The sequence below is a fragment of the Pteropus alecto genome, unplaced genomic scaffold, assembly GCF_000325575.1.
Source record: "Pteropus alecto unplaced genomic scaffold, ASM32557v1 scaffold20, whole genome shotgun sequence".
NCBI classification, from domain to species: domain Eukaryota; kingdom Metazoa; phylum Chordata; class Mammalia; order Chiroptera; family Pteropodidae; genus Pteropus; species Pteropus alecto.
The window spans coordinates 10504652-10513439 of NW_006436298.1; the positions used below are offsets into that span (position 1 = coordinate 10504652).

General features: G+C 35.2%; 1 pseudogene; it reads left to right on the forward strand.

Moving 5' to 3' along the window:
• The first annotated feature begins 5827 nt into the window (after positions 1 to 5827).
• Positions 5828 to 6797, forward strand: LOC102885746 (annotated as a pseudogene).
• The last annotated feature ends 1991 nt before the right edge of the window (positions 6798 to 8788 follow it).

The following is an 8788-nucleotide window of genomic DNA, read 5'->3' on the forward strand; positions in this document are numbered from 1 at the left end:
ATATATATATATAATCCATCCAGTTGTAATTTTGGGTTAGATGCATTGAATCTATAGATTAGTTTGAGGGAAATGATGTCTTTACAATATAGTATGTTCTAATCCATGAACACAATACAATATATATATTATATATATATATCAACAAGCTGATTCTGAAATGTATATGGAAGGACAAGGGAACGAGAATACTCAGAACAACTCTGAAAAAAAAAAGGAATTGAAAGATTCATATTACTTGACAAGATTGACTTTAAAGTTATAGAAATCAAGGAATCAAGTGTCATATTGGGAAAAGGATAGACATATAGAGAAATGGAAAAGACTAAAGATTCTAGAAATAGACCCATACATATATGATCAAATGATTTTTGGAAAAGGTGCAAAGGCAATTCAATGGAGAAAGAATAGTCTTTTTAACAAACAGTACTCAAAACTTTGGATATCCAAGTGCCAAAAAAAAAGAAAAAGAAAAGAAAAAACATTCAATTTATTCCTTACACTGAATGCAAAAAAATAATTCCAAATAGATCATAGAAGTAATTGTAAAATATAAAACTTTAAATCTTCTGAAGAAAATATAAGATAAAATACTTGTGATTTAGGGTTAGGCAGAGATTCTCTAGATATGAAATTGAAAGCATGGTCCATAAAGAAAAACTTGACAAATGTGACTTTATCAAAATTAAGCACTTCCTTTCAGACACTATTAAGAAAATGAAAATCAAATCCTAGATTGAGAGAAAATATTTGTAAAATTTTTATCCAATAAGAGATTTGTATGTATAATACATCAATAATTCTCAAAACTCACAAATTAGAAAACAATCCAGTAAAAAGTAGGCAAGATATTTGAATAGACACTATACCATAGAAAATATATAGATGGTAAATGAGCATAAGAAAGATGTTCAACATCATTTTTCATTAGGGAAATGCAAATTAAAACTACACATGTGTTTGTTATACATTTTGCACATACAGATAGAAATTTATTGTATGGTGTTTTCATTTATGGGAGATGATTAAAACAGGTATAGATAGAGATTTACACCCACTAGAGTGACTAACATAAAAAATAAAGTAAAACTTACAATACTAAGTGCTGACAAAGATGCAGAGCATTTGAAACTCATACATTGCTGATGGAAATGCAAAATGGTAATTTGGAAAACACTTCGGCAATTTCTTAGAAAGTTTATCATCTATTCACCATATGGTCCATTGATCCTCATCCTAGATATTTACCTAAGTGAAATGAAAACTTACATTCACACAAAAAACGGTATGTGAATGTTTGTGTAGGCTTTATTCATATCTCCAAAACATGGAAACAATCCAAATGTCTTTCAGTTGGTGAGTGGATAACAAATCATGATTTATTTACTCAATAATAAAAAAGGAAGAAACTACTGATGAATGCAACAAAATACACTAAGTGCTCTCTGGTTCTGTTTTTCATACACACTGGTTAATTTCTAGGAAAGAAGAGAAAGTCACAGATATCAAATAAATAACAAATAACAGTGATGGGCAACTGTGGTGTTTTCTTTCAGATTTCACTTTCAGTGTTTTAGTTTCCTATTAGCTTATAAATTTGTTGAATACTGTCACTTTTCTGTGAAAAATGTAATCTCTTTATAGAGCACAAAAGTAGTAATTTATATATTGAAGTAAAATCCTCTACTAATTTCCACTCTCAAAATTCATAGTAATCACATAATAACACTGATAATCATACATTGCTAGTTTTAGTAGTTAGATAATACAAGTCAAGAGCTGACAGTTTTTGAGATCTTTTATGTCAGCTTTCTAATTAATAGATGAAGAAAAACAGGCCAAAAGCTGTTAAAACACTTGCCTAACTATATAACTAGTTAGTGACGAAAGTAGTCTTGGAATCCAACCTTCTTCATTCATAGTTCAGTGCTGTTTTTATATTGTCTCCTCTTTGTTTTTATTTTGTATTATGTATTTTTTTTAATATTCAGGACATTACCATGTTTTATAAATTTTAACTTTAAAAAGGGCAGATAATATCCACAAAAAAGTATCAATGAGGTATCAAGGATGCATCTAGGTCTCTAAAATATGCATTGAGTTTGCTCCATATTTACCAACAGAATTTCTTTCTACTACTTTTACTTGCTTCTGTCACCCTCCAAAGAAACAGATGAAAACATAAGCACCTGCTTTCAATCATCCATGAACTTCTTACCGAAATTCAGAAACATCAAACATCAAAATAAAATTCAGCAGAGGGAAGTGACAGGATATGTGGTGGCTGTGGGTAGCACAGTGAGCATTTGTATATGGCTGCATGTATATGATGACTATTAACTGTTTCGGTGTCAGTCAAAATGGGCTGCACTCTTTTGGAAAGGAGCTGGCCAAAGTGCTGAAATGCCTGGCCAGACCTACAAAAAGCCCTAGAACAGCACTTCCTGAACTTCTTTGATCATGGAGCAATTGAAGCTAAATCCAGTGAACAGTTATCAATTCTCATCTTTTGTTACCTATCAGCAACTTTTGACACGATTGATCATTCCTCTCTTGTGCTAATTGTTAAGAGATCTCTCAGCTCCAAACCAATCTTTTTAATATTCTGTTTTGATGTTGACGGTAAGACTCTGCAAACTAAATTTCTGAGATAGTGCTATTTTAGGCTCTACTAATAGGAGATACTAGAAGAGACTAGGAGGCTAGAGGAGGAAGAAGGAGCTTGTTCTTTCTCATGAGCTTCCCATGGGCTTTCTGTCTGCATGTGGTTCTTGTGAGTGTTATGGCTTAGAAAAACTTTTTCACCCCAGAAGTGACAATTCCTTCCTGTTGCCACATGATTGCTGTTTGCAGTTTTTCCAGCACTTGCAGAACTTGCCTGTATCAGGTTGAATAGTATCCTTTCAAAAGTCATGTCCCTCCAGGACCTCAGAATATAACTTTATTTGGAAATAGAGTTTTTGCAGATGTAATTAGTTAAAATGAGGTTAGACTGAATTAGAGTGAGCCCTAAATCCAATGACTGATGTCCTTATAAGAAGGCCATGTGAAGATGGAGGCAGAGATTGAAGTAATGTGTCTTCAATTGAAAGACTATCAAGGATTCCTGACAACCACCAGAAGTTAGGAGGGAGACAAGGAGCAGATATCACCTCACAGCCTTCAGAGGGAGCATGGCCTTACTGTACCTTGCTTTCATGCTTCCAGTCCAGACTGTGAGAGGATATTGTCTTAAGCCACCAGGTTTGTTTTAATTTGTATGGCAGCCCTGAGAAACCAATACACCATCTAATCATAGCCCCTATCAGAGACATTAGCACCAGATGGCTGGCAGCCTCATTTTAGAAAAGGGTTTCCAGACCCACAGGGTCCCTCATTTGAGCTCAGAAACACCAGCACCAGCTAAGCAGCTCCTGCTTTCCAGGGGTTTGAGCTAAGCTCAGTAGAGCCCTTCCTCTAAGTTTATTTAATAAATCAAATCTCGTTCCTCTGTCCCCCCTCCAGCCCTAAAGGGGGTGTTTTATCTTGCGGTTGCTACCTTTATGATATCTTAGAGTTATTTTTTCACCCTTTTTGTTACCTGATAAGCAACTTCATTATTTACATTAAATCCTCTCAATTCAATCTCCTGACCTATCCTGACTGATGGAAACCTCTCTGGTACTCTCAGCATTAATTCCCATTGAAATTACCTTCTCTTGGGCATCCTCCTGTCACACAGACCATTCCTCAATATACACTGCTGGTTTATCCTTTTCTCTCTAACCTCTTAACCTCCTAGTGATCCAGGGAGCAACCCTCCCTTTTTCTCCCCACCTACGCTCACTCTCTTAGTGATCTCATTTATTTTTATGGCTTTAAAATCTAACTATATGTTGTTGGCTCCCAAATGTATATAACTTTGACACAAACCTCTGTCCCCTGAACTTTAACTACATACTCAGCATCTCCACTGGATGTCAAATTAATACCTTAAATTTAATATTCCAAAAACTAACTCTTGATCTTTTCTCCCCAACCACTACCCAAAGCTGCTGCTTCTGTACCCTGTCCCATCACAGTTGGTGGAAAATCCATCCTTCCCTTTCCTCTCTTTCCTCTCTACCAAGAAGTCTTTGTGTCTCCACCTTCAAATTATATCTAGATTCTGATTATTTCTTACCACCTCCACTGCTGTTCTCCCCACCTGTTGGAATCACCTGAATTTCTAAAGTAGCTTCTCACCTGGTTTCTGCTTCTACTCTTGTCTTCTAGAGTCCTCAGCATAGCAGCCAGAGAAATCTCTTAAAAGGAAGTCAGATCATGTCCCTTCTCTGCTCACATCCCTGCAATAGCTCCTCATCATCAGAATAAAAGCCAAAGTCCTTACAAATGATCTCAAGGCTTTCTATTATCTGGCCTCCTGTTACCTTTCTGAGTTCATCTCCTACCTTTCCTTATATCACTTTGATCCAAGCACACTGACCTCCTTGCTGTTCTTCTCATATGCCAGGAATGACTTGGGGTTTTTGTTCTGTCTTTTCAGCTTTGAACATTCTTTCTCCATATATCCTCCTAGATGACTCTCACCTTCGTTAAGTCATTTATTGCCCAATCTCATCTCAGTATGACCTACCCCAATTTCCTATTTATTACTGCAACCTACCTCTCCTCCACTCTCAGTCTTCTTTGCCTTGTTTTTTATTTTTCATAGCATAGATAATCTTCATGTGATTTATTTTCATGTTTATTGTGTATTCCCCCATACTAGCATGAAAACTCACAAGTCAGGGATCTTGTCATTGTTGCATCTCAAGTGCCTAAAATAGTGCCTGAGACGTAGCAAAAAAATGGTAAAGACCTGCTGAATGTTAAAAGAATGAATGTATTCACAGATCACCAATAGAAACTCAAGAAATTTGCCATACACTCAGGTTAAAGTAGACCATGAATATGAATACACAAAGGAATTAAATACTGCCAGAAACAACCTAAGAATTCCATGGAAAAAATAAACACTTCCAACATTAACTGTTTTAAGAAAATTAATGTGATCCAAGAATAATTATCAAGTTTGGAAGTAGTCTAATTTGAGAGTAACAGAGTGTTGCAAAATGTGATGACTACAAACTTTTTGCTTAATTTCAACGATTTGAGTGCAATGAGACCTTGTTTTTTTGGTCAATGGTGAATATACAGCAACACCTATTAATATTTCTTCAACTTATATTCCACTGAACATAGTTTAAGAAATGCTGCCATAAAATAATGAACTAGCATAAAAGTCAAATTTTGCATATGCACAATTTATATATAGCAAGCAAATAATGCCTTATAGTTTTCAGATTATTTTCAATTATATTTTCATTCAATACTGTGTTTGGCAGTTAAGAATTGATTACTATATATATGTGTGTATATATATATATGTATATGTATATGTATACACACACACACATATATACGTATATACATACATGTATATATAATATTTGAAGACCTATAAAGGATGCACTTTTATTATATGCATATATACATACATGTATACATAATATTTGAAGACCTATAAAGGATGCACTTTTATCAAAAGAATTAATTTTTACAGCATTTTAAGATCTGCCATTTTAAAACAAAATTTAATTCTTGAAATCAGTAAAATATCTACAGATCTTTTTAAACTTTACATTACAACTAAGTATGTAAAAACCATATTTTTAGAAAAGGTCACTCACATTTAGTCTGTGCAACACAGTAGGCAAATATTAAAGATATTTGTTTTTCAGGATACTTTTTTGGGAGAATTTGTCTACACTGAGCTTAGGGAACTTTATCTTAGGGCTTCTGACCCATGATTGGCGGAAGGTGAGGAGTCAACAAAAGATCATGTGATGTGAAAACAATATAAGGATTTTTTTTAATTCTTGCTTTTAAAAAAGTAATAACAAAGACATGCAATTAAACAATATGAAAATAATAAAGTAACTTCTATAATATGGTCAGTTAAAAGAGATAACATGGGAGTGACATCCCCTATGTAGGGATAAAGAAGGACATAAAGAGAAGGAATGATACAAAAGAATTTGCTCAGGAAGGCAATGATAGTAATATGGGAACAGAGAGTCTGAGGTTCAGACACTAAGCTTATCAGAAATTAGAAGCATGGACAACATTTGCAGAACTTGCTCTAAAGAAATATTTTAAGCTCTTCTCGGGCCAGTGCTCACCAGGGGAAGGCCACGTTCAGTTCAAGCGCGAATGATGAGAAACCCAATGGCGAGAAGCCAGACAAGTTCGAGTCTGGCATCTCCAGGCTCTCCTTGAGCTAGAAATAAACTTGGACCTCAAGGCCCAGCCATGGGAGCTGACTATAACAGCAGCCAAGGAAATTGAAGGTCATGGTGGTCAGAAAGCTATTATAATCTTTGTTCCTGTTCTTCAACTGAAATCTTTCCAGAAAATTCAAGTCCAGCTAGTATGAAAATTGGAGAAAAAGCTCAGTAGGAAGCATGTTGTCTTTACAGTTCAGAGGAGAATTCTGCCTAAGCCAACTCGAAAAAGCCGTAAAAAAAATAGGCAAAAGCATCCCAAGAGCCGCAGTCTGACAGCTGTGCACAGTGCCATCCTGGAGACTTGGTCTTCCCAAGTGATACTGTGGTTAAGAGAATCCACATGAAACTGGATGGCAGCCGGCTCATGTAAGTTCATTTGGATAAAGCACAGCAGAACAATATGAACACAAGGTTGAAACTTTTTCTGGTGTTTACAAGAAGCTCACGGGTAAGAGCGTTAATTTTGAATTCCCAGAGTTTCAATTGTAAACAAAAATAACTGAATAAAATATTCACAATATTCTGTTTAGCCATGTTTTCCAAAATTTCAGAGACTTGGATGTAAAACTGTCTACATTATCAATAGCTTCCTACACAGGCCAGGAAATTTTGGACAGAATGGTGCCTGAAGTTTGTGCCAGGAAGTTAGAGGCATGTGAGGGACATGCTTGAATGCTGTGATGTTGTAACAGGTGTATCAGATGAAGTTGCCAAAAGTGGCCAAATATCAGCACTTCCATATGGTTCAGCCTGAACGCAGGCACCAGAGATGTGGGGAATGCTAATAACTGAAGCCTTCATCCTAGCTCCCGGAACAGTGCTGTAACTTGAAGGAATACTGTGTCTCCTGGGAAGCCATGCTTAAAATAGTTCCGCTTAAGAGAAAGAGGACAGATGTCAAAAGTAACTAAAAACAAGCCAAGAATAGTTCCTTGAAAACTGCATGATCGAGACAATTTTTTTCCAAGAGCAAAATCTGATGAGAAAGTTTTTTTCCATTAATTTTTTATTGTAAACCACACACACAAGAAATGTTTTAATTTCTATATTTTTATATAAAAATTTTAAGCACAATTTCTTGAAATTCTATGATTCACTGTGTTCCTATTCTGGAAATATGATACATCTATATTCTACAGAGAAAAAAAATTTCTTTATATTGAATAACTTTAAAATCACTTAACCTTTTAAGACTTAAAAGACTTTTGGTTTCAAGCTGAAGCTTTAAACTATCTGTTGCTACTTGACCTAGAGATCAAATGAAAATAAAATCTGAGTTTAGTATTCCTGTCCTAAAGCAAATAGAGACAGCTTGTTAATTTAGTTAATCATGGTGAAAAGAACTTGATTTTGTTGTCTGGCACAGTATAAACAAAGAGGTTGACTAACTAATGAGCTATGTGCTTATGTTGTTTTCTTGTGGTTTTCACCATAGTCCTGTTGACTTTTGAAGTGAAGTGATTAGCCCAACGTCCCCCAGCTAGTCACTGGCAAACTAGGCATGTGAGCACAGGCTGTCTGACTTTCTTTTCTATTTGATGTCTGTGAATTTATGATTATAAAATCAACCTTTTTGCTGCCAACTACTTGAAGGGGAAGACTCAGAAGAAAATTTGTGTTCAAGAAATAATTTCTAAATCTTAATTACTTGCTGTATTATTACTATGATTTTAAGATGTGTGTAGGTTGCAATGAAGACGAAGGAATGAAAAAAGGAGAAAAGGAAAGTGATAGAAGTGTTTCACATGTGCTCATAAATATTCTATTTTCTTCTTTCTATTCTAATATTGGAGATTAAAGGGCTAAACCTCTTGAGGTTAACAGAATTGCGTGATTTGCTAGATCAAATGGATAGTATCTCTCTGAGACTGGAAGTATCTGCAGACCTCATTTTGGATATCTAAGAGAGAGTGATTACAGGAAAATACTAATGAGATGCATTATAATTCTTAAGTAGAATCAAATATGGGTTTATTTGCTATAGTCAATTTTCTAGTAGAATGGGTGTTGTGGGTTGAATTGCATCCTCCCAAAAGATATGTCGAAGTCCTAACCCCTGGTACCTCTGAATGTGACTTTATTTGGAAATAGGGTCTTTGCAGATATAATTAAGATAAGGTCATTAGCAAGCAATAACAAATGTTGGAGAGGATGTGGAGAAATAGGAACCCTCATACACTGCTGGTGGGACTGCAAATTGGTACAGCCACTATGGAAAATTGTATGGAGGTTCCTCAAAAAACTAAGAGTTGACCTACAATATGATCCAGCAATCCCTCTACTTGGTATTTACCCCAAAGACTTGAAAACTTATATCTATAAAGATATTTGTACACTGATGTTCATAGCAGCATTATTCACAGTGGCCAGGACATGGAAGCAACAATAGGTGATTGGCTAAAGAAGCTGTGGTACATATATACAATGGAATATTACTCAGACATAAGAGATGAAATACTGCCATTTGCAACAACATAGGC